Below are 26,281 nucleotides of genomic sequence, written 5' to 3' on the forward strand. Positions count from 1 at the left end.
CTCTCCCGCCCTGCTCATGTCTGAAGAGCTAACTACTGTACCAAATATACCACTTTATTCGTCCATTTAGTGGTAGACACTTGGATTGTTTAAAGTTTAGAATTATTATAATAAAGCTACTGTGAACATTAATACACGAGTCCTGGTGTGGAAATGATGGTTTGTTCAGATTTTACTGATTGTCTTTTTAGTAAGCTTGAGGAAACACCTTTTCCCCCTCATATGACACTCTGTGCTTTCAGTCTAATTATTCTGGATAGTCATTCCTCAGTGGTGTCATTTTCTCCTCTTGGACACCTTTCAAAATGTTGAACATGAGTTTCTGAAGCTCTAGAGACAAGCCTACCGCCCATTTCTTTTCTTGCCCAGATCCTGAAACACTCTCTCTATTCTGATGGAAAACAGGCAAACAAATTTTCTAAGCTACCCTGTTTCTATGCAAAACCTAAATTTCTCAGTGAGGCTTTGGGAAATCTAGCAGAAGTCTAGCCACAACACCATTGTTTGCAACATCAACTGTGGCAAGGGACTAAAGATGAGGCTGCCAGTTTGAAGAGAATAGAAGAAAAATTTTTTAAAAAGAAAGAAAAAATCTTTAGAAATGTATGTAAAACATTAACTTAGCAATATTGGAGCAGAAGTTTTAAGAATTAGTAGTTTGTACCTAGTTTTATACTTGTGAGTTTTGGTTTGTTTTTTCAGTTAGAAGAAATTCATCAATTACTTTTAACTTTCTTAAAATTTAAATTTATTTGGAATCATCTCAAAGTATTACAGGAATTCTTACGGTTACGGTTCTTACATTCTTACATTCTTTTAAATTTATTATTATTTTTTAAGACGAAGTCTCACTCCATCACCAGGCTGGGGTGCAGTGGTGCAATCTCAGCTCACTGCAACCTCCGACTCCCTGATTCACATGATTGTCCTGCCTCAGCCTCCTGAGTAGCTGGGATTACAGGCATGCACCGCCACACCCAGCTAATTTTTGTATTTATAGTAGAGATGGGGTTTCAACATGTTGGCCAGGATGATCTCCATCTCCTGACTTCCTGATCCTCCCACCTTGGTCTCCCAAAGTGCTGGGATTATAAGCATGAGCCTCCATGCCCAGCCAATTCTTAAATTCTTAAGCAAAGCTTTTGTTAAGGAATTTATGATCTGGAGTTAGTATAAGTATATGCCTTGTCTAAGGGTAATTACAGAGAGATTATAACATATTTCTTTCATTGCTTTATTGATACAGCTTAGGATAGTGTGAGTCAGTACTTTTATCTGATTAATACGGAGAGATGCTCATCCATCCGAATATAGTTTTTTAACTTCCAGGCTATCACGACATGACCATTCTTGTATGTTTCATATTACCTCCTGGACTTGCTCCAGAATAAGTGGTCATTCCTGAAAGCAGAAGAATAAATTCATTTTTTTCACTTTCAAGGTTTCAAAATACATTTTTGTACGTCTGTTATGTGGCTTGAAAATTGTCTCTCTTAAATTTGCTAATAAACCTAGGGCAGATAGGATGATTTTGAAGTTTTTAATAAATCATAAGGTAATTTGGAACTGGGATTGTCCCTTATAGAAGAAAAATGTCTTATCTTGGATACCATCTTCTTTTCCTCTTATCCAGATTTCAATTTGCAGAGAGTCTTAAGCTTTCAGCTTTCCTCCGATCCTCTGTGTTCTTTTATCGCTATTTCTCACGGTGATGCTGAGCCGCGTAACAGGTGGTTTATGTAGACTCAAGATCTTTCAAAAGAGCAGTTATCACATTTTTCAACAGCTCAGGTAGTATGAATTTACTTTTCTTACAGTACCTTTCTTTTTTAAAAAATGTACATTTTTGCCAACTGTAAATGGAACTCAAACCCCCGAGAGTTTAAACTCATTTCTAGGCTTGGAATCTACATTACTCAAGTGTGTTTGAAACATGCCAACATCATTTTCCTGTAGCTCTGGGACGTCCAAGAGGCTCCGGAACAAGATGATTGCCAGGAACAGAGAAGAATCTTTATATTTTATTCCTTCCCACTGTATTAGTCATATTTGTCCCGTAGCCTTAAGTAATTTTCTGTACCTCAGAATACATGTCATGTTTTTTAATGATTTTCATTGTTAAATCTATTTCAAAACTTCACTAAAAGAAAACTTAAGGTTATTCATCTTAATTTGAACACATAAAGAAATCTCGAAATGTGGTAACAATAGCATTTCCTATTTCATCTAATGTTTATCAATATTTAAAATTATGATTATTTTCAAAAATTTACACCTTCAAATATCTTTCGTTAAATCATCACAAACAAATAAGCTTTAAGATAAATACTATTTGTGTTGTTCACAGGACTAAAAAGGTACTGCCTGCCAAATAATACTTCTCTATATAAAAGAAAAACACTGGCAAATATTGCCAAGATCAATGTTTTCAGAATTATTAAAGCTAACCAAAGTATTGCAAAATATTAACCAAAGGGCAAGAAAAGACGACTGAGCCTTACTAAGAGAGAGAGCTTTGGTGGCAGTTCAACTCGCCCTGTCTCCGTAACAGACTCCCCAACTTAGTGGTAGCATTGAAAAGCATCAGCCTCCACAATCACAGTGAAATTAGCAGCCTTGCAGCCACCTGAAGGGGACAGAACAAGGTCCGGGTTCTTCAAAGCCCCACTCACAGTTAATTGTAATAATATGACCTAAGGGCAGCTTCCCGGAAAATCCTACTCATCGGCTTCTTTTTATTTGACATGACTCAGAGCTTCCCCATTGTTTGTGAACAGGCTTTACCCAGGGGATTTGGAGAAAATAATCAGTAGCAATTGTTTGTCATCAAGGCTGTCTGAGGTTGTGCGTGTCACCTCTTATCCCATGACCCAGACACTAGTTATTTAAAAATATATACGTTTTATTTGTTTCACCTTTATATTGTCCTTTTCATTTATCAATATGTTTTCAAATTAAGAATATTATAAATAAAATGTTTTATAAATAAAATCTATTTTATTTTTAATAGAAACGAGAAAATGTGCACACTTAAAATTTTAATCTTCAAATTATTTTAAAGACTGGTTTTTATTGTTACTATAGATGCACTTAATTATTGTTATATACATATAATCTTAGTGTTTACATTAACTAGTATTTATGTCATTTGCACTTATATTTTACCTTTTTCAAAAATTACTGTATTTACCTTAAATTAAGTCATGACTATCTCCAATCAATATATGCCACAATTTCTTTGCTCTTGAGTTCTTCAGGGTCATATATTATTTGATTGCCTGGAGCATTTCCTTGAATTGTGAGGTATTTTTCCATTAAGAAGAAGAAAATACAGTTTTTTTTAACTTTCACATTCTAGAAACAAATATTTTTAGTGGAAAGGGTTTTGTGGTTGTTGTTTTGAGATGGCATTTTGCACTGTCTCCAGGGCTGGAGTGCAGTGCTGCCATCTTGGCTCACTGCAACCTCTGCCTCCAGGTTCAAGTGATTCTCCTGCTTCAGCCTCCTGAGTAGCTGGGATCACAAGAGCCTGCCACCATGCCCAGCTAATATTTTGTATTTTTAGTAGTTACGGGGTTTCACCATGTTGGCCAGGCTGGTCTCAAACTCTTGACCTTGTGATTCTCCTGCCTCAGCCTCCCAAAGTGCTGGGATTACAGGCATGAGCCACCATGCCTAATCAATGTAAAGTTTCTAAAAGTTACAATGCATACAGAAAACTCCTAAATATAAGTGTGCAACTAAATTAAATAAACTCATCCATTTAAACTCCTTCCTTCCTTCCTAAAGTAACCATACTCCTGATACCTAAAACAGCCAATTAACTTTGTCTGTTACTTCAGCTTTATAGAAGTGGAGAGAATACACTCTTTGGTATCTGATTTTATTCCATGATGGGTTTAGAGGGTTCCCCAATGTATTGCTTGTAGTTACCATTTTTTCATTCTTATAGCTATGTAGTTTAAATAAACGGTTTTCCAATAGACTTGATGAAATTCTAACCAATATTTCACAATGGTTTTGGAAGTTAACAATCTCATTCTAATACTAACAGGATGTATGAGAAATGAAAATGCGAAGTAATCTTGAAATAAAATCTAGAAAACTTACAATATTTCAACACTTACTTCAAGCGATGATATTCATGAATATACGGTAACAGTTTAAAGACAGCCGGAAAGACCAAAAAAACCCAATAGGGAGTCCAGAAATAGACATCTGATTTTTGCCAAAGATTGTATGATAGTCCAGTGGGATAAAGATGGTATTTTTAATAAACAATACTTGGTAATCGGTTAAGTGTGTATCCACATGCAAAAATAAATTTTTATCTTTTCACGGGATATGCAGAAACTTAAATCTTAAGTGCTAGGATAATAAACAGGGTTTGATATAAATGTAAAAGATAAAACCAGAGTTAGGGGAGAAAACATAAAATATGACCATGATTTGGGCAGGTAAATATTTCTAATCCTAAGGCATATAATGACGCTTCTGAACTTTTCTGAATATGATCATTTTAGTGAGCAACAAATTATTGTATCACAAATATTTTCCTTCAACCTTGTAACTATTTTGATAACTTAGAGAAATCTTAGGTGAGCTTACATTTTCAATCTGTTCTTTTTATGTTTGACAACTAAGAGGATTATTTCCTTATCCCTGGATTCAAAAACAGAAATCACTGGTAGAATTTCTCTCAGAAAATGCCGATTAAAACCTACTAATAGAATATTATATTTCTAATACCTGACAGCAAGAAAAACAAGGCAATAAAGAATAACTTATGATAACCCTCAACATTAAATATACAGAATAAAGGGACAAAAATATGTGCAATAAACCATTAAAGCTTTCGGAAAAAAAAAAAATCCAGAAATATCCTTCAAGGACAGACAAGGTAACATTTTTTGTCTCTCTTTGACTCCCTAGAAGCACTTTTGATGAGCTAATATCACGAAGTTGCTCATTAGTGTTTCTAAATTTGGAGTTTCATAGACAGAAATATAATTTTACCTCATGCCCTTACCTACCTTGCCTAAAGGATTTAAACATGCCTACTAGGATAATATAAATTAAACATGGGATATTAATAAATTTATCTTCGTATCCCAAATGAATACATAAGCATCAGGAATACATATTAAATTAGTGAATAAAATGCAATTCCTTTAGAATTTTGTAGACTTATTCCAATAGCAGAAGTATTAATTCTTGTTTTTACATATAATTTTAAAAGAAATAAAAAGTTCATCCAATAAGATTTATAACTGTGTCCAACTGAGTTATCTCTCTCTCTGATATTGCATACCTTGAAGATATGGAAAAAGAGATTATCAAATTGTAATTTAGAAAGAAAGATAGAAATGTCTTTTAGATAAGTCTTCAGAAGAGTCAATAAAAATTATTTGACCATATACATGTGTTAATAGAGAAGTCTGACAGAATTATTCTCTTCATTGATAAAAATGTAGGGAGATACAGGAAAAATATGAAATTTATGCAAACATATCATGGTGAAAATGGCAAAATAAAAAGTGAAAATACGTAAGAAATAAAAAGGAAGGAAACAAAAAGACAAGTGAAAAAGATAAGGGAGATAGAAAAATACAGATGACGAATCCATTCAGTATGAATATGCACCTAAAATAAATGAAATTATCAAGTGTTTAATGTCATAAAAATAATTGAATGATATCAAGAATGAAATAAATACTATCTTGTGTAGCTGCATTGTAATAAAAACAATAAAAATGATAATTTTAGAGCTAAGGAAATTAACAGAAGTCCAAAAAACATTTTACAAATAAAAATTAATAGAAATGACAACTGCTAAATAGGCAGAGCTGTTTTAATTGCTGAAATAGAGAAAACATTCAATATAATCTCAGTGAAAGCAGAGAAAAGACAAAACAATGAATGACATTGTGCAAAAGATAATAGATACGGAAGAAAAAGAAAAGTGAATTAGGGCACAGTTTCTGTTTATAATGCAACAAACACATAAAATAAGTAAGATGAAGATTTACATATAAAGCAAATGAAAGCATCTGGAATGGAAATAATAAATAAGACTCTATAGATTTAATGGGAAAATGCTACATATCAAAAAAGAAACATAGAGTTAAGTAATCAACACTTAAACATATTCTGATTAAAGTATAAAAACTGTAGAATAAAGATCTAGCTCCTTAGCGTCTTTGTCAGTTTTCAGTTTCTCAAGTCATGAAGCAAAATCATATACTTCTTGTGTGTGTATGTGTGTGTGTGTTTTATTATATTTTATGTTCTGAGACACAGGTGCAGATTGTGCAGGTTTGTTACATAGGTATACATGTGCCATGGTGGTGGTTTGCTGTATCCATCGTCCCATCATCTACATTAGGTATTTCTCCTAATGCTGTCCCTCCCCAATCCCCACCCCCTGCTATTCCTCCCTTAACCCCCACCCCCAGACCCCAGTGTGTGATGCTTCCCTCCCTGTGTCCATATGTTTTCATTGTTCAACACTCCCTTATGAGTGAGAACATGTGGTGTTTGGTTTCCTATTCTTGTGTCAATTTGCTGAGAATGATGGTTTCCAGTTTCATCCATGTCCCTGAAAGGACATGAACTCATCCTTTTTTATGGCTGCAGAGTATTCCATGGTATATATGTGCGACCTTTTCTATTTAAAGTGAGAATTAAGAATATGATATAGCTCTGTTATTACTAGAACATAAACACAAGAGCAAAACATTCATAGAAATGCAAAAAACTGGAACTTGTGTTTGGTGGGTGTTCCATTTTGTGGCATAATTTTGTCTTCATTTGCTCCTTTGTTTAAGGTTGCCTGACTATTTGGTGAGAATATTTCAGATATTTTTAAAACAGACATGTCCAGAGTGCTCTGACTGATGAGCATGTGCTGCAGTGGTAGCTGGGGTGGAAATGAGAAACACAGCCCACACCAGGGTCACAGAGATTTTCTTTTCTTCTAGAAGTTTTACCGTTTCTAAATGTGTACTACACTTAGATATAGATCTACTTTGACTTACTTTTTGTCTAATGTGTGAGTTCTGTGTTCAAGTGAATTGTTTTGCACATAAGCATCCAATTGTTCCGGCACCATTTTTTGAAAAGACTACCCTTTATTCATTGCCTTGCCTTTGTGCCTTTGTCAAAAATCAGTTGATCACATTTGTGAAGGTGTGTTTATGGACTATATGTTCTGTTCTATCAATCTGTGTGCTATCATTTCGACAATAAAATGGTGTGTGATTACTGCATTATTTATACCAAGTCTTAAAATTAAGTAGTTCAAGTCCTCTAACTCCATTCATCCTCTGCAATATTGCACTGGTTAGTTCAGGTTACTTGCATTTCAACATACGTTTTGTAATCAGGTTGCCAGTAGTAAAAAGTCCTAACAAACAAAAGTTTACAAGGATTTTAAATGGATTGTATCATAGCATACTTTTTATAAGGATGTGTGTAATGAGTCCTTTCTAGTGTTCATTGCCAGAAATAAATTTAGCATCTTTTCAGAATGTGGAATATCTTTCAATAAAATCTATGCAGGATAAGGTGATTCCTTTTTAATATTGGCATCAACGAAGCAAATAAATTAATCATATTTAGAAATAAACCTGGTCTTTACTTTTTTGTATAGTTGTTAATTAGCTTTTTATTTTAACACCCGAGCCTGCATACAAGTTTACATGCATGTATTTGTATATATTGCAGGCCTATTAGTAGTAGGTCAGATATAAGTTTTAAGTAAAACTAGAAACTAGATAAACATAAATATACAAAGATAGAATAAAAATAAAAATTTAAATCCAAATATCAATTAAAATGTTATCACATTTTGGTTCACCAAAATCTTATATTTTGCATCAATTTGCTCTTCATATTAAAAATAATAGTCACTCATTGAGAACACGGGTGGGAACAGCACACACTGGGGCCTGTGTCGGGGGTGGAATGGGGGGAGGGAGAGCATTAGAAAAAAGAGCTAATGCCTGCTGGGCTTAATACCTAGGTGATGGGTTCATAGGTGCAGCAAACATGACATACATTTACCTATATAACAAACCTACACATTCTGTACATGTACCCTGGATCTTAATATTGTTTTAAATTAAAAATAATAATAGTTACTTTTTTTTCTTTTTTTCTTTTTTTTTTTTTTTGAGACAGAGTTTCGCTCTTCTTACCTGGGCTGGAGTGCAATGGCGCGATCTCGGCTCCCGGCAACCTCCGCCTCCTGGGTTCAGGCAATTCTCCTGCCTCAGCCTCCTGAGTAGCTGGGATTACAGGCACGCGCCACCATGCCCAGCTAATTTTTTGTATTTTTAGTAGAGACGGGGTTTCACCATGTTGACCAGGATGGTCTCGATTTCTTGACCTCGTGATCCACCCGCCTCGGCCTCCCAAAGTGCTGGGATTACAGGCTTGAGCCACCGCACCCAGCAGTTACTTCATATAGTTTGCTTTACTTTTGTTTCAAGTGATTCTGTAATAGAACTGGAAAACACAACATAAGTAAATGCAAACTCCGTTATGATACATAAAAGAAGAGAGCAAGAGCAGGATAATTTGCAATGATGTTTTCAGTTAGTGGAAATGAATCTTTTATTACAGTTAGAATTCAAATTTATAATTTAAAAAAATCTTTGGAAATGCACTGAAGCATTATCAGGGAAAAAAAAGTACAATGAGCCCTAACTTTACTTAGAGTGTTTGAGTAGATGAACATTTACAGAACAGAGAATTTGAGGATGGATTAACAACACTACGGTTACATGATTTCCCCATGTTCTACATAGAACTTATCTAGTATAGTCATTTCTCTTAGAACTCAGTGGCAGAAAGAACTACTCTGGTTTTAAATGGTTAAACTACTTTTTCTGGTATACCTTTTGTAGTTCATGAAAAATATTTCACAGGATGCTGGCTCTTTCCTTTGTACATAAATAGCACTTTTCATCAATGCCCTTCAGCAGGAGCAAACAATAATTGTTGAAAAGAAGCGTGCTTAAGAGATATCATGTATATAAAGCAGTCACACAACTAAGAGTAGGACACAGAAATCTTACAAAGTTTTTGTGTTCATAAAGTATACTACTTTTTTTCTTACTGCAATGTGTTTGTGACCTTGTCAGAAAACTAACATAGTAACTCCAATAATGGTTTACCCCCAGAATCCATTTGAAATTTCAAAATGTCATCTACCCAACATCTTCACAAATCTCACCTACGCCTCGTATTTAGTGACTGCACATATAGTTACACTTTGCTTCCCACAGCCACCCCTTTGGAGGGGTTCCTGCTTAACTCTAGGTACATCTGGGATTCTAGTATGCTGCACTTTTAAATCCTACGCTTGTACGTTGGCATCTACCTCTAGACCCTAAGGAGTTTGATAAAAGTGTGCATATGATCAGCATCTTTTTCTTAACCAAAAAAGCATATTAATTACCACTACAAAGTAGTAAATGTCTAATGGCACTGGGTATTTTGTTACTTGTGTGGCTTCTGGACTGTGTGGATTATTAAATTGAAATAAAATTTTCATTTATAAAATTATTTATCCATTTACATGTTCCATGTCTACCATGTAAAGTCCTTTGAGCTTACTTCAACTTCCAGTCTATTGCTTTCTCTCCTGAAATATTTTTTATTCATTACTACTCTCCTTTCTTTATTCTATTAGTTTTTTCTCACACAGCTAATAAAGACATACCCAGGACTGGGTAATTTGTAAAGGAAAGAAGTTTAATGAACTCACAGTTCCACACAGCTGGGGAGGCCTCACAATTATGGTAGAAGGCAAGAACAAAGTAATGTCTTACATGGTGGTAGGCAAGAGAGCTTGCACAGGGGAACTCCCATTTATACAACGATCACATCTCATTAGACTTATTCACTACCATGAGAACAGTATGGAAGAAATTGCCCCCATGATTCAATTGTCTCCCCCTAGCTCCATCCTTTACATATAGAGATTATTAAAATTCAGTGTGAGACTTGGGTGGAGACACAGCTAAACCCTAGCATTTACCTTCTTTTCTTTCTGGAAAATTCATGGTTCCTTATTCAATTATCTCCTATTCATATCCTAAAATTTCCTGCCTCTTGATCTTTGTTCCTAACTGGGTCAGCTTAGATCTTCCACAAAGCAGAAGCCGAGCCCAAATTGGAATTAGATGTAAGAGGTTCCTTAGGGTGAAGAAAAAAGGGGGTGGCCACAGGCAGGGAAAGGCTTTATGCCTAGGTGCTCTCACTATGACTGTGAGAGGAGAAAGGAAAGGAATGTGAGAGCAGAACATGAAGACTCAGGATCAGGACAGCTTTGACAAAGCCGGGGCCCAGGCAGACCAGCAAGAAATCCCAAAGCAAAGATTGCTGTCAGAGTGAGTCCCATAGGCAGCACAGCCCAGCTCCAATGTCTTCACCATGCTCTGTCATGGCCTTGGCATAAAGGCTGAATCCCAAAAGTACCCCAGCAGAAAGTGGGCACCCCACTGCTCCTTATAGATTCTTCTGAAGAGATCTGAGTGCTGGATCTCTACAGCTGCTCCCATCCATCCCTTCCCCTGACAGACCTGATGCCTCACCCACTTTCAAAGAACGCACCCTTCATAGTTCCTGTGGGTCTCTTCATAGTGTAAAATAAAGAAGAGAGAGACTTTTGGGACAAAATTCAGTTTCCCTCAGTGTCATGACCCATATTCAACTCATTTCTCCTCCATTACATATTTTTAACTCCTTAACCTCAGCCATCAGCTCTTGGTGACTTTCCAGGTAGAGTGACCCAAACCTGGGTATTCTTCAAATGTTAATTGAGTTATAATTGGTAAGGAAGGAACCTGAAGTGACTATGTAAGCCAGTTGGGTTCCACATGCATCCTTCATGCCCTTGGAGTCCAAGTGTCCAGGAGGCAGCCAGAGTAGACCACTTGCCTGTCCACTGATGAGGGAGTACCCTCATGGGGGACCACAATGAATAACCCTTTAGAGTCCACAGTTAGATGGACAGGAAGTACAAGTCATGGCATTGATGGTGAATGAGTTTTCATACCCCACATTTTGGTTCCTTGGGTTCCATGGGTCTTGGTTTCCAAACCCAAGTATTCTTTGTTATGGAAAATCAATATGTATTCCATTATAGGCATGGAGAATCCAGAATTTTTAATTACGTTAGAACTGAGTGCATGGAAATTAACATACCTCAGGATAATGTGAGTAAACCTAAGTTGGTCAAGTTGGTCCTGTCCACTAGCTAGGTTACCAGAAGTCACAAATCCTTACCAGATAGAAATGTTTTCTATTTATTTATTCAAGATTTTCACAAATTAAGAGAAAATCAATACACATTTTTAATTTATTATGAATCAAGTATAAGACAAGCTTACGATGTGTGAAAGTCAATAGAAAGAACAAACAATATATTTTAATTATAGAACATATTAAGGACAATAAAAAAGAGCTTTATTAGAGAGATAGGCTATGAAATAACTATCTATGCTATATTTGAAAACTCAAATTACAAAGAAACAAAAAGGAGGTTATAAAAATGGTGTTGTATATTTCACATTTGCTAATGATACCCACAATTACTGATACTCTTTCTCTGTTCTAGTCTAATTTATTTCTGGAAAACCCAATTAGCTAGATGTCTATTTGGTATTGAGTCTCTGTGGTATTCTTGATAGTGAACGTACAGGAGATTATTTTTTTCTCTCTGAATGTACATGAATCTAGTTTCATTTCTTTTCATCCCTAAAATAAAAAATTGCTACATATGTATAACTTTCTTTCTCTTTTTCAGTCTTAGGTAAAATGTTTTAGAAAGTCTAATGAGCGCTTTTCCCCTTTTAACCCCTGTTAAGGCTAGCAATAAGAATCTTTATTAAACTCTAGAAGGCTTACCTCTCTAGGTTAATAAAGATAACAACAATAAAATCTTCTGAATTGAAAAAGAAGAAAATGGGAAAAATGAATACCACATGTAAATGGGAGGGAGAAAATGAATAAATAGATACTATAACTGATTATGGAACACCCACATAAAGACACTAAACTACCGGGTGTAGAAAAATAAGGCATGAACATTTAAAAATTAACATATTACCAACTAGGTGATCATTATAAGTCATAAAATAATCTTGGTTTAGTTTTCTTTTATTTTAATTTTTGTCTAATTAGTATTTCTTAAGTTCTCTTCATCTCAAGATGTTTCTACAGTGTCTGATATTGAGCTATCCTTCTATAATTTTTCACAGAAGTAACTTGCTTTCAAGAGGTTATATAAAAAATTTAATTTTGACTTAAAACCAGATATTAGAAAACATATGATACAGGATAACTCTTCGCCTCAAAGAATCAATTGCACAAGTTCTATTATTATCTTACAACCTAAGTCCACTGAAATCACTGTAATTAATGTATAAAAACATTCATGTAACTATATTCATATTGTGGTATGATGGCTTTGAATAAACTTGAGATACGGGAAACTACTTTTACCTGACTTTTTTCAAGTTCACCTGTATATTTCAAACAAACTAGAAAATATGTATATTTATTTAGAGAGCATGGATAAAACAGAAGCATGTGCAATGGGCTATTCATTTCTCTAGACTTTTACTCCTGGCTACAAAATAGGATACTGATATGATTCTGGTGCTCTTTGAGACTGAATGTAGAGAGTGATGAATTATTGTGTTAATAATGACTTATCTTCTGCTATTACTCTTCTGAGAATATTCATGCATTTTCTGAGATGAAAAAAAAAAGCCAGGTGTTAAGGGGAATTGGAATAAAACTGATTCCAACCCAAACATCATCAAAACGATAAAAGCTTAATTCTATTGTATTCATTTTCTGCAACACATAGACGTTTTCTAAAAACAAACCCAGTTCTCTCCTACTCTTAGGACCACCACCACACTCCTGTCCTTCAAAAAACCAATACTTCTTGACAGTTCCTTTGCTCCTAAAGTTGTTATCCCAAAAGAACCTTTCTATCGTGAGCTTATTCCTGCCTAAGACCCAGTCATAATATTAAAACCTAATTCTTATTGACTCAGCTATTTTTTCTTACCTAGGGAGCCAGAGTTTAGTAATATGCATAAAAGTATTTCTCTGTTCACATAATAATAATCAGTACACATTTATATTGTATTATTGTACTCTATATCTAATTTAATCAAATGTATTTTCATTTCTCTCAAAAAGAAATTTTAATGCTTTATAGTAAATTGTACATACTTTGACTGAAACCTGCTTTACTATTTTTAGTTATCAAAAACAACAACTAAGGAAGGCTGATGGATAAGAAAATAATTTTTAAGTCTATCATGTACTCTTTAATATGAAGAAATATTTAAATACCTAAACAGAATCACTTACATTTTGTTCCAGATAATTTGAAAAATTCCTTTTTCTTTATTATTACCAAATATTAAGAGCTAGTTTGTTCAAATGACAATGTCTAATTTGGGAACATTAAAAGTAAAATAAAACACTAACATACAGGAAAGTGCTAGCACAGCTGGACAATGTCACTGTTATTCTCCCTCCTTTGCAAAATAGCTTTTTCATATTTCATGTGAATATGTGATGATCATTGCATCTGTAATGCTAACCAATCATTTAGTAGCAGGTAATGGGCAAGTGTAAGCCTACTACTGGGATAAATATGGACTAGAACTTGTTATTATGAAACCATGTGCATAACAATGGACTCAAAGCTAGAATAATCAGGAACACGATGACATACACTAAAAAGAAATACATAAAAATGAACAATAAAAGATAATTACTTTTCTCCATTTCGAAAAGAGTATTGATGAAAAATGAAAGGCCATATTATTGACTATTCATGTCATAAAATTATAGCAGATTAAAAAACGAAAGCTCCTTGCTCATAGAGATCAAATTCTATGGGGATACACACACGTATATATTTACATGTGTGTACATTTGTGTGTGTTTGTGTTGTGTATGTGTTTGTATTCTTTCTTAAGTGATGCCTTTAGATTACATAAAAATAATTTTTATACTCTCCCGAAGGACTTCATTGTCAGACTCACATAAAACTAAAGTCTTACTAGACAACAAAATTTACTCATGAAAGGAAAGACAGTGAAGCAATACACCCTGAGTTCACTGGATGTAGCTTTCTAAAGTCCGTTTTTCTGAGTGAGGAGATAAATCACATACTGTAGAGTCTGATACAGGGAAGCCACTTAGTTTGGGGTCTTTTTGTTTTTGTAACTTGACAACCATATTACTATAAACTCCATATACTATATCCTTTCTTCTGACAATCGTACCTCATAAATCCAGAAATTTCAAATTTATTTATAATAATCAATCTAGACTGAACAGGAATGACTTTCCTAAAGCATTTTTGATGAGTACAGACCAGCACTTAAACCCTTCACAATTATATTCTAGACAGCAAATTCTAACTGCATGTTTCCAGGAGATGCGGTTAGGTTCTGTGAACACAAGTTCTCTTAAAAGGAATTTGGAGGAAAGACTTTACTCCAGTGAGCAGTTTGCAAACCAGGGAGATGTAGGCTCTGGTGTAAAACAAAGGTGACTTCTAGAGTACAAAGGGAAGGCAGGTTTTACAGCAAACCTTTCCTTTCATGTTCCCAATCAGTCTGCTTGTGCAAATGAAGGATGGAAATTTGCTTAATTCTGATTGGTTGAAATAGCTGAGTTCTGATTGGTCAATACAGCTGATTTCCGATGGGCTAAGGTAGATGAGCTCTGATTGGTTGGTTCAGAAGAGTTATGAAAGTTCCAACGATTACAAGTTGTGGGTTTTCAGGGACCTCAGAGTACATGTGTGACCCCCTAGTCAGCAAACGGTCACTTGGCCTTATAATGGCCACTGGGCTCTAATAATCCACTCGGGATTCATCTTGAAGGGTTGTCTCTTTCAGATTTACAGGTCGTGAAAGAGCACAGGCATATCTGAACTCATAGAAGGTATTTTACTAGTTCAGATATGCCTGTACTCTTTTACACATATGGGAAATATGGGAAGGGAAGGGTTGGCAAAAGAGCTGACCCTTCCCTTCCCATATTTCAAGGTAAATCAGTGTCACAAGCTAATTGCAACAATGAGGTTTTATATTAAATCTAAAGCAAATTTACAACTTACCATGTAATTTATTTGGGGTTGAGGGGTTGGACATTTAACCACAGGAATAATCAACATTCAAATATGATTCATAAACATTTTGTCTATAAAATACTGATTTTTAACTCAGCCATTAAAAAAAGAGAGAAACATAAAATGATAAGAAATATTTAACTAAAATAGTACTGTACATGTAATCAGAAAATCTTGTGGATAATACATAAATGTGGTTATATGAGACTGAATATTTCTATTAATTGCAGCAAATACAACAAATTATTACTAAGTCCTTCCTAGTCACACGATAGACAGCATTTCCACTAAAATACATAAAATAACAGTATTTCATCTATTAGTAGAAATACTGGGATTATTCTGATTGAGAACCTGAAAGGAAAGGTTTCAGTAAACTGAAAAACTAAGGTCTCCTTATATTTGTCAAGGAAAACATTCCTTGTGTATTTACTGTGGCTCTTGACACTTCACAACTTCCTACGGAGGTCATCTGTAAAGAAGGTAATTGAGTTGAGTTATTTAGTTGCAAAAAGAAGGGAAAATCAAATTAAGCACAGTTGAAATATTAATCAAAGGTATATTAAAAAGTTGAGATTTTAGTGTTATCCACTCAATGTAGATATGTTCAAGTGATGTTTTTTCATATACAAGTGATGTCTTTTGTTTGTTGGTTTATCCTGCCAAGTTTCAGGATGCCAGCATATAATACTCTTTCAGGCTTCTTAATAATACTTGTTCTAATTGTTTATTAATCTCAAAAATTATGCATAGTAAAACCACATATGCTTTATTTGGGATTGAAGGGTTGGACATATATGCTTTTCTATGGATAATTATATTTATTTGGGTACAAAACTAAGTGGAAATTGTTATAAATATTTATAAGGTAAACAACAAAATTTAGCAATAGATTTGAATATAGTGTTTAGACAAACAAAATTAAGAATGACCTCTAGGTTTTTATTTAGCTAATGAATTTGAAAAAAATAAAAATAAAAAGAAGACATAGAGCCTTTTATTGAGTTGGAGCACACTGAAGGAGGAGAAGTATAAAGAGATGTTCTTAAAGTACATAATATTGGCAATGCTCATCAAATATACAAAGGTAAATTTTGAAAAGACAGTGGAAAATGCTAATCTAAATCTTAGAGAAGAAATTGGTCCTGCAGAACTTTCTAGAACATGAACTACATTTTTTAAATGTAAGAATGGATGTGATCACATAAGACAAAGTCAGAAGAAAAAGAGGAGATGTTTGTGCCCTTAAAGTTATTAGCATGTGGAGTCTGTAGATTTAAAGTACAGAGAAAGTTCCAAGCATTGAAACGATATTGAGGAAACTGTGGCTTCCAAAGTAATCAAACAAACAAATAAAATGAGAGTTTTGTGAAATAGAGAAGAGGTAGGCCTTGTGAACTATCATTGAGGGCCTAAGTAAATTTAAAGTGCATTCTAGACAAATATGCATGTGTTGCATTTGAAAATGGGTTTATTGTTAATAATTTTGGCATGAAACCTTTTGGCCAGCGATACCTGAAACCAGACATGACTGAAGCAGTGTGGTCTCCAAATAATTTTATTATTGAGATAGATTTTTAAAAACTAGGAAAGACTAGCTTGAAACCCGGAGGCAGAAGTTGCCGTGAGCTGAGATGGCACCACTGCACTCCAGCCTGGACAACAAGAGGAAAATTCCATCTCATACAAAAAACTTAGGAGAGACTATAAAAAGATTATGAACTAATAGGTTGTGGCAGATAGAAGTGTTCAAAAGAGAGAAAAACTTTGCTGTCACAGAATATATAGAGAGTAACAGTCTATAAATTCCTAGAGCACATGAAGTATTCTGTTTGTGACCAGTTCAGATTAGAAGGACCTGATCTTGAGAAAGCTCACCTATTTTTACAGGAGGGAAAGGTTGTTTGATGGTGAGAGTGCATTTGTAAATTTAATGATGAACGAAACAGGGGTTTCTACTCCTCATGAAATATGAGTGTACCCAAGTGGGTGACATCTTCTTGCTTAGGGTATGAGCAATCATAAATCCATGCTGAACAGAAGCCTCTTCTATTTTTTCCTACCGAATTTCTTCAAATTATAAGAGAAAATATAACTTTCTAATTTATAATCATGAAACACAAAAGAAAAACATCTATAATATGTAAAAGTCAGTTGAAAGAACAAACAATATATTCTCACCATAGAACATACCAAGAAGTATAGAAATGGAATTTGTTATACATTTTAAAATAAAGTACTATATAGCCAATATTTAACAATTAACATATAGAAAATCAGTTGGCTGTAAGCATGTGGATTTATTTCTGTGTTCTCTATTCGGTTTCATTCATCTATGATTCTATTTCTATAACAATACCATGTTGTTTTGGTTAGTATAGCCTTGAAATATAATTTGAAATCTCCTAGTGTGACACCTGCAACTTTGTGCTTTTGATCAAGATTATTTTGGTTATTTTTGCTCTTTTTGGTTCCGTACATATTTTAGAATGTTTTTTCCCATTTCTATGAAAAATAGCATAGGAATTTTGGTAAGAATTGCATTGAATCTGTATATTACTTTGGGCAGTATGGTTATTTTAATGATATAAATTAACTCATTCTGTAACTATGGGATGTCTTTCCATTTCTGTGTCCTCTTCAATATCTTTCCTCAGTATTTTGTAGTTTTCTTGTTAGACATCTTTCACATTCTTTTTAAGATTTATTCCTAGGTGTTTTATCTTTGCAACTATTTTAAATGGGTTTGACTCCTTGGTTTGAGCACCAGGAACATAATCTGGGGAAAGGATCCCCTCTTGACTAAGATGTACTGGGAAATTTGGATATTCACATGCAGAAAAATACAACTGGATCAGTCTTACAATACATACAAAAGCCAACTCCAAATGGATGAAAGATTTAAATGCAGTATCCAAAATGATAAAACTACTAGAAGATGTAGGGAAAACACTTCAAGGCATTGGTATAGGTGAAGATTTTATGGCTAAGATCTCAAAAGCATAGAAAACCATAACAAAAATTGACAAATAGGACTGTAGTAAACTAAAAACTTCCATATAGCAAAGGAAACAATCAGAGTGAAGAGACAACCTGTTTAATGTGAGAAAATTTGCAAAATATTCATCTGACAAGGGACTTGTATCTAGAATACACAAGGAACTACACTCAAAAATAAATAAATAAATAAACCTATTAAAAAGTGGGGTAAGAACATAAACCGATATTTCTTAAAAGAAGGCACAAAAAAAATCTCTAAAAAAATTACAAAAAAAGAAGGCACAAAAATAACTGACAGGTATATGAGAAAGTGTTCAACATGACTAATCATCAGAGAAATGCAAATCAAAACCACAAAGAGATATTATTTTACACCATTAAGTTTGGCTGTTAATAAAGTGACAAAATAATAGATGCTGTTGAGGATGTGGAGAAAAGGGAACTCATATACACTGTTGGTGGGAATGTAAATTAGTACAATCGCTATGGAAAGCAGTATGGAGATTTCTCAAAAAACTAAAAATAGATCTACCATATAATTTAGCAATCCCGCTACTGGGTATTTACCCAAAATAAAAGAAACCAGTATATCAAAGTGGCATCTGCACTTGCATGTTTATTTCAGCACTATTCATAATAACAGAGCTGTGAAACCAACCTAAGTGTCCATCAACAAACAAATGAATAAAGACAATGTGGTATATATGGACAATGGAATACTATTTTGGCATAAAAAATGACATTATGTCATTGGCAGCAACATGGATAGAACCAGAGATTATGACGTTAAGTGAAATAATGCAGGCACTGGAAGACCAACACATGTTCTCACTCACATGTGAGAGCTTAAAAATTAATTTTATACACATTTTATGCATGTAACAAATACTCACATGTATCCTATAAATATGTAAAATATATCTCAGTAACATAATATTTAAAAAGATAAAATTTTAAAAATTAAAAATAGTAAAAAATTAAAATATTGAAAATCACTAAAGAAAATATATTTTAAAAAGTAACAGATTTTTTTGAGCACAAAACAATGTAATTCAAAAAACGAAAATAATGTTTAGATTAGACAATAAATTAGGAAACTGACAATTCGATTTGATGAAACTTTCAGAATATTTTAGAATGATTAAAGTATTAAAATAAGGTTATGGGTAAAATGATTAGAATTCAGACATTTAACATAAAGTTAAGTAGAGTTCTAATTGATAATTTAGATTGGAAGAGAGGCATTGTTTGAAGCTAAAATGACTAAAAATGTTTTAGAACCAACGGTAAACAAGAGACTATAGGTGGGGAAGTGTAATTAATTTGAAGAAGAATAGACTTTTAAAAAGTTGTACACAAAAGCCTTGCATTAAAATTCTGAAATGGCCAAAGATATAAAGAAGGGCTTAAAAGTAACAAGAGAAAATATCATCTAAAATGTGGTTTCTAGTACACTTCTTGGTGGCAACAATAAAATCCAAAAGACAGAGTAATAATATTTTCCATGTTTTGGAGAAAAACAACTGTTGACTTAGAATTGCTCATCATGAGAAATTGTGTTTTAAAAATAGAAGATGAAATAAAGACAATCCCAAAGAACAAAAACTGCAAGAATATACCATTATTCTATTCTCACCAGAGGAATGTAAGTCAGATATACTTTGCCATGAATTAAAGTATCACCAGAATAAGTGCCTGAGATGCAAAAATGATGAAAAAGACTATGCGTAACACAGTAAATAGAAATACACGTGCTTACTATAAAAACAGCAGACAAGGATGTTGCTCCATTTTGTGATGAAAAGGACATATATACAATGTCAGTGAAAAGAACATGTATACTTGCAAACTATGTTAGGAAGTAGTGTTGCAGCGATTTATGTTAGTCTGGGAGGAAATGAGATAATCAATAAAGTTACACAATGTCAAATACGTATGGCAATATTTCACGAGTAACCACCAAAAGCAAAAGTATAACTTTCACAAATCTGAAATTGTAAATAAAAATAGTGGAGAAAACTAATAAAGCAGAAGATCAACTAAAAAAAAGCAAAGGAAGAAAAGAAAATGACGATAGATGAGATTCATAAATGATGCCTTAGGAATCAACAAAAACCATCACAATCACAACAGACACCAAACGTACCACCTAGCTGCCCTGTAAAGAATGACTTGCTGCCCAGCTGTGAGGAGTGTGGCAAGCAGACCCAGCACCCACTAGCTTTCAGTTCATTTGGGCCTGATATCAACTGCAGAGAGCTGCCAGCCTGAAGCAGCACGTTTCTGGGATGGCCTCATCTGCTGCCTGTGAGAGACAAATGTGGAAAAGCTCAGCCATTTCGCTGGTCTCCAATGCTGTCCGTCAGATTGATTAAGGATTGAGGGGCCTGAATAACAGATTTCCTCCTTTTTTTTCAAGAAGGGAGAGAGCCCACACTGCAACCGCTGGTCCTGGCAACGTCTGAGAAATAGGCTAGAAGATGTGGCTTTGGAGCTAGATAATGAGTGGCCAGTTTGTAATGAAAAGCTCCATCACTGCAGGTAGGTGGAACACATAACCGCCGTGGAATGAAGCTGTGGTCCCATTGTTAAAACCTTACCAGTGGTGAACTGGGAGAAGCTTTCAGTAGAAATGAATGCACTAGCAGGATTTTAAATTTTAAGAAGGAAACAGTAGATAGATAATGGGATGTGGTACCTCTTGTTAATCATCACTGGTACTACTCTTAAAGATAAAGAAAGGCTGAAGGTAAATTACAGCAATTGAAAAGCAGTTGTGAAAACCAGAAGGATGTTTTGTTACAAAGAGTGCTCATCTCCTGTGAGGGCACAGCAAAGAAAGCCAAGGATAAATCCCAGTATTTAATAATCCTAGTGACTGGTGAAATCCCTACCAAAGCAAACTTTTATGGCAAATCTAGGGCTCTGATTTTAAAAATCTGGGATGAAGACATAAGAGATGGACATACCTGGACAGATGCCCCCAGTTATTTTAACTCCTTGGATTCTCCTGAACATTTTCAGACTGCAATAAAATGATCCACACTTCTCTAATAAGTGACTATTCTGGTTCCTGGATAAACCATTTGATCCCTCTGGTATAAATACAGACTGATCCGAAGTCAAATTCAAGCAATCCCATTCACCAGTGGCTGCGGACATTCAGTGCTGACACCTTGGCTAGAGTAGGAGTAAGATGATCTCAGGCACAGAATATGCAGTCATTGAACTAATAAATACATTCTGTTTACTTCATTCTGAAAAGTAAGTTAGAAATAGTTTGCATAGACCGGATGTGGTGGCTCATGCCTGTAATCCCAATATTTTGAGAGGTCAAGGCAAGCAGATCTTTTGAGCCCAGGATCACTTGAGCGCAGATCACTTGAGCCCAAGACCAGCCAACATGGCAAAGGCCCATCTGTACAGAAAAAAATTAGCTGAACCCAGTGGCACACACGTTATGGTCCTAGCTACTTGGGAGGCTGAAGTGGGAGGGTTGCTTGAGCCTAGGAGGCAGAGGTTTCAGTGAGTCGAGATCGGGCCACTGCACTCCCACCTGGATGAGTGTGAGACCCCTTCTCCCAATCCACAAAAAAAAAAAAAAAGAATAACTGGTTTTTATAGACACGGAATGGACAATCATATACATTTACAGTTGTGCCTACATGATATCCTGTCACCATAGCCAAGAAAGAAAGCCTGTTGTGTATGTTGCTGTCCATTCCCTCTCTATGAAAACAGCTTCTGACCCACTTCCCAGATTAAGAAAGAGCAAGAACAACAACAGAACAGTGATTCAGCACACTGATGATAATATGTGGAGTGAATTAGGAAAACAAGACACAGCTAGCATGCTAGAGATGTTGGTGAGAGACACGTATTCTACGTGGTGGAAGTTAAACTGTACAGAGACTCAAAGGCTGAACACATCCATAAAATGTGGGGGATTCTGGTGATCAGGCATATGTTGAAATGTAGTTCCAAAGTAAAATTAAAAATACTGAGTTTTACTTCTCCCACTGCAAGAAAAAGAAATGTTTCTTCGTGCTTTGAGGGCAAGACATAACACATCTAGGAATACTTTTACAGCCTATAGGCCAAGTGTTGTGAAAGAATGCCAGGTTTCAGTGAGGCCCAAACAGCAGGTGACAAAGGAAATAAATTGGAAAATTGTTACATTAAGAGACCAAGAATAATCTCCAAATATGTGTAAATGAGACAACCGACATTTAAACAACCCATGAGTCAAAGGAGAAATCACAAGAGAAATTTTATGGTAGTTTCATTTCATTAAATTAAAAACACAGCACATCAAAAATGTCAATACAGCTAAAATAGCACCTATAAGGAAATGTATAAACCAAAGGCTTATCTTAGACAATAGGAAAGATCGCAAATCAGTGTTGCAAGCTTTCCTCTTCAGATAACATAATTTGAAGAGCAAATTAAACACAAACAGCATTTATAAGAAAGCAATAAAGATAGAAGCTGAAATCAATAACATCAAAAACAAATATAAGATAAAAGTAAATAAATACAAGTTGTTTGTAAGAAACTTTAAGACTTTGATAAACCTTTAGCAAGAGCCTTTTTAGAAAAAAGAGAGAAGGTAACATTTACAAACATCAGAAATAAAAGAGGAAATCTCACTCTAAATTTTATAAACACTCAAAAATGAATAAAGAAATAATATGAATAATTCAAAGCACAAAATTTTAGACACTTAGATGGCCATAAAGTGTGCCAATTTATCAAACTCTACAAATTACCAAAACTTTTCTAAGATGAAACATGTAAGTTGGCAATCTTAGAACTATTAATAACATTGAATTCATGGATAAACTTTCCAAAAAATGAATCTCCAGTCCTGCAAATTCTAATGGATTTAAAGAATATCATCAATTCTACATACCTCTTCCAAGCAGTAGGACACTGAATACTTCCCAACACATTTCATGAAGTCAGAATTATTCTGTATATTAGGCAGACTTCTCTAGAGAAACAGAGTCAGTAGGCTATATAAAGATACGTAAGAAGGGATTTATTATAGGAATTGCCTCATATGCTATGAAGGTTGAGAATTCCCATCATATGCCTTCTAAAAGTGGGAGAATCAGAAAGATAGCAGTGAATTTCAGTCAAAGGTTGAAAGCCTGGAACCCAGGAGCTCCAGTGCTTGAGTGCAGGAAAGGGAAACAGCTCAAGAAGACAGAGAGGATTTGCCCTTTCTACATCTTCCTACATCTTGTTTAGCCCTCTGTGGATTGGATTATGCCCATCAACACTGGTGAAAATTTATTTTTTAATTGGTCTCCCAATCCAAATACTAAATTTTTCCAAAAACACCCTCACAGACACACCCAGAAATCCTATTTACCAGCTATCCCAGCATCCTTTAGCCCACTCAAGTTGACACATATAATCACCCATCACATTCTGATTATAATATCAGAATAATAATAATAAAAAAATCACAGCTAATATCCTTCATGAACGTAGAAAAACTCAATGAAATAAAAGCAAATCAAATCCATCAATATTTAAGAAAATGTATTACAATTAATTAAGATTCCTCTCAGAAATGCAGGTTTATTTAATATTTTCAAATTAATCAATTTAATTCATCCTACCAGTAAAGTCCACATGATCTTATTAAGTGATCCAAAAAATGACATTTTTTGTTATAAAATTTCCCAGCTGATAGGTATAGAAGAGAAATTCCTCAATCTAATAAAGGGTGTCACCCCCCCCCAAAAAAAAAACCCTACATAGAATCTAATTTAATAGCCAATGACTGAATTGCTTTCCCCAAAGTATACAATGAAGATAAAACTATTCACTCTCATCACTCCTATTCAATTTGGGACAGAATTCTTAGGTAGTGCAGTAAGGCGTAAAAAAGAATTAAAAGATGTATTCATTATAAAGAAAGGATTAAAACAGTCCCTATTCACAGTAGACATGACAATTTTTATGTAAAAAAAATCCAAGAAGTGTATAAAAATTCTGCTAGAACCAATCTGAATTTAGCAAGGTTGTAGGATACAAGGTCAGTGCACAAAAATCAATTCTACATTCAGATATTAGAGATAAGTCATTAAAACATAATTTTAAAAAGCAATATCATTTAGAGTTTAAAAAAAAATGTAATGATTTTCCATATATCCAGTGAAACATGTACAGGGTCTGTATTCCCAAAAAACTGCAGAACAGTCATGAAAGAAATCAGACCTGAAGTGTTCAGGAATTGAAAGATTAAACATAGAAACGGTACAGAAACTTTTCAAAGTAATACATTTAATTCAATTTCAAACATAATTCAAGCAGATTTTCTTTATACAGAAGCAGTTTCTAAATTGTAATGGGTAGGCAACCAAATTAGAATAGCCAAAACAATTTTAAAATAAGTATTAATTTAAGGAGTCACATCACCCAATATTAAGACTCACTATGAAGCTATTGTAATCAAGACACTGTGATATTGGTGAAGGTAGAATTGAATAGATTCTATTCAATAGAACATAATAGAGTCCAAAAATAGGTTCACACAAATATAGCACATAGCTTTTTGGCAAATTTACAAAGACATTTCAGGGGAGAATAGATTGACTTTTCAGTCTATGGGTTAGAAAAAATGGACCTTTATCTACAAAAACTAATGATAACTTCAAGCTTAATGTCATAACATATACCAAAAAAAAAAAAAACCCTCAAAATGGACTAATAATCTGAAAGTAAAACCATATAACTTTTAGGTAAAGAAAAAAAATTATGTGAAAGAAATACTGTGGCCTTGATTTAGCCAAAATGTTTTCAGATGTGACACCAAATGTGTAATCTACAAAGGGGAAACAAATGTTAATAGGACTTCATTAAAATTAAAAACCTTTGGTCTATAAAAGACATTATTATGAAACTGAAAACATGAGCTACAGATTGAGAGAATATGTTTACACATCCCATAGCCTAAAGAGTATTTGTATAAAAACATATACTCAAAAATCAGTGGTACGAAAAAATCAGTATTAAAATATAGGCAAACGACAAACAGAACTTTCAAAAAAGAGAATATAGTTGGCAAATAAGAACATCACATTAAAATCATGGTGAGATACCACTCCAAGTCCATTAAAAGCCCAAAATAACAACAAATTCAAACTGCTGACAAAAATGTAGCACGAAAGGAATTTTCAGGTAGTATTTGTCAGAATACAGAGTGTTGCAGTGACTCTGGAAAACTGTTTTTGTGCAGGTTCTTATAACAAACATATGCCGTACTACCAAGTAAGTCAGCAATACAACTCCCAGGCGTTATTTCCAAATAAACCTAAAACATGTTCACACAAAAACTTGTTTACAACAGCTCCATTCATATCCACCAAATCTGAAAACAACCCCATCGCCCTTTGACAAGAGAATGAATACACAAGATGTGCTGTGTCCATCTAATGGAATATAGATGACCTATTCATAGAGTGAAATACTACTTAGCCATACGTGAGAATGTTTCATGGATTCTTACAGTACAGATAAATCTCACGGAGGTTATGAGGAGTGAATTAATCCAGTTATAAAAGATTGCATATTTCATCCTACCATGTTGATGACATTCTCCCAAAACAAAGCCACAGGAACTGAGAGCAAATGAGGGGTTGCCAAGGGGCTAGGATTGTGACAGCACAAAGGAGTATTTTGGGGGTGGTAGAGATGTTCTGAATGCTCATTCTGGGGATGGTTGCAAGAATTTGTACTTGTTTTAATACTGATAGAACTGGACACGTGAAGGGTCAATTTTACTCTATGCTACTTTTAAAAAGTAAAATGATGGCCGGGTGCGGTGGCTCACGCCTGTAATCCCAGCACTTTGGGAGGCCGAGGCGGGTGGATCACGAGGTCAAGAGATCAAGACCATCCTGGTCAACATGGTGAAACCCCGTCTCTACTAAAGATACAAAAAATTAGCTGGGCATGGTGGTGCGTGCCTGTAATCCCAGCTACTCGGGAGGCTGAGGCAGGAGAATTGCCTGAACCCAGGAGGCGGAGGTTGCGGTGAGCCGAGATCGCGCCCTTGCACTCCAGCCTGGGTAAAAAGAGTGAAACTCC

The 26,281-nt window shown here is 34.6% G+C and overlaps 1 long non-coding RNA gene across 3 annotated transcripts; it reads right to left on the bottom strand.

Moving 5' to 3' along the window:
• Positions 1-1,220: 1,220 nt before the first annotated feature.
• Positions 1,221-25,814, bottom strand: LOC118146704 (uncharacterized). 3 transcript variants are annotated; one of them, XR_008476116.2, is made up of 5 exons: positions 25,701-25,799; positions 8,199-8,508; positions 3,191-3,290; positions 1,611-1,752; positions 1,221-1,401 (listed from the first exon to the last, which is right to left on the bottom strand). It is a non-coding gene; the product is annotated as an uncharacterized LOC118146704 (long non-coding RNA). The 3 variants fall into 3 exon arrangements; XR_013525369.1 differs by lacking the exon at positions 3,191-3,290 and having other exon boundaries at positions 25,775-25,814; XR_004732542.3 differs by lacking the exon at positions 3,191-3,290.
• Between the last annotated feature and the right edge of the window lie 467 nt (positions 25,815-26,281).

Source organism: Callithrix jacchus, chromosome 13, assembly GCF_049354715.1.
Source record: "Callithrix jacchus isolate 240 chromosome 13, calJac240_pri, whole genome shotgun sequence".
In the NCBI taxonomy this organism is placed as follows: domain Eukaryota; kingdom Metazoa; phylum Chordata; class Mammalia; order Primates; family Cebidae; genus Callithrix; species Callithrix jacchus.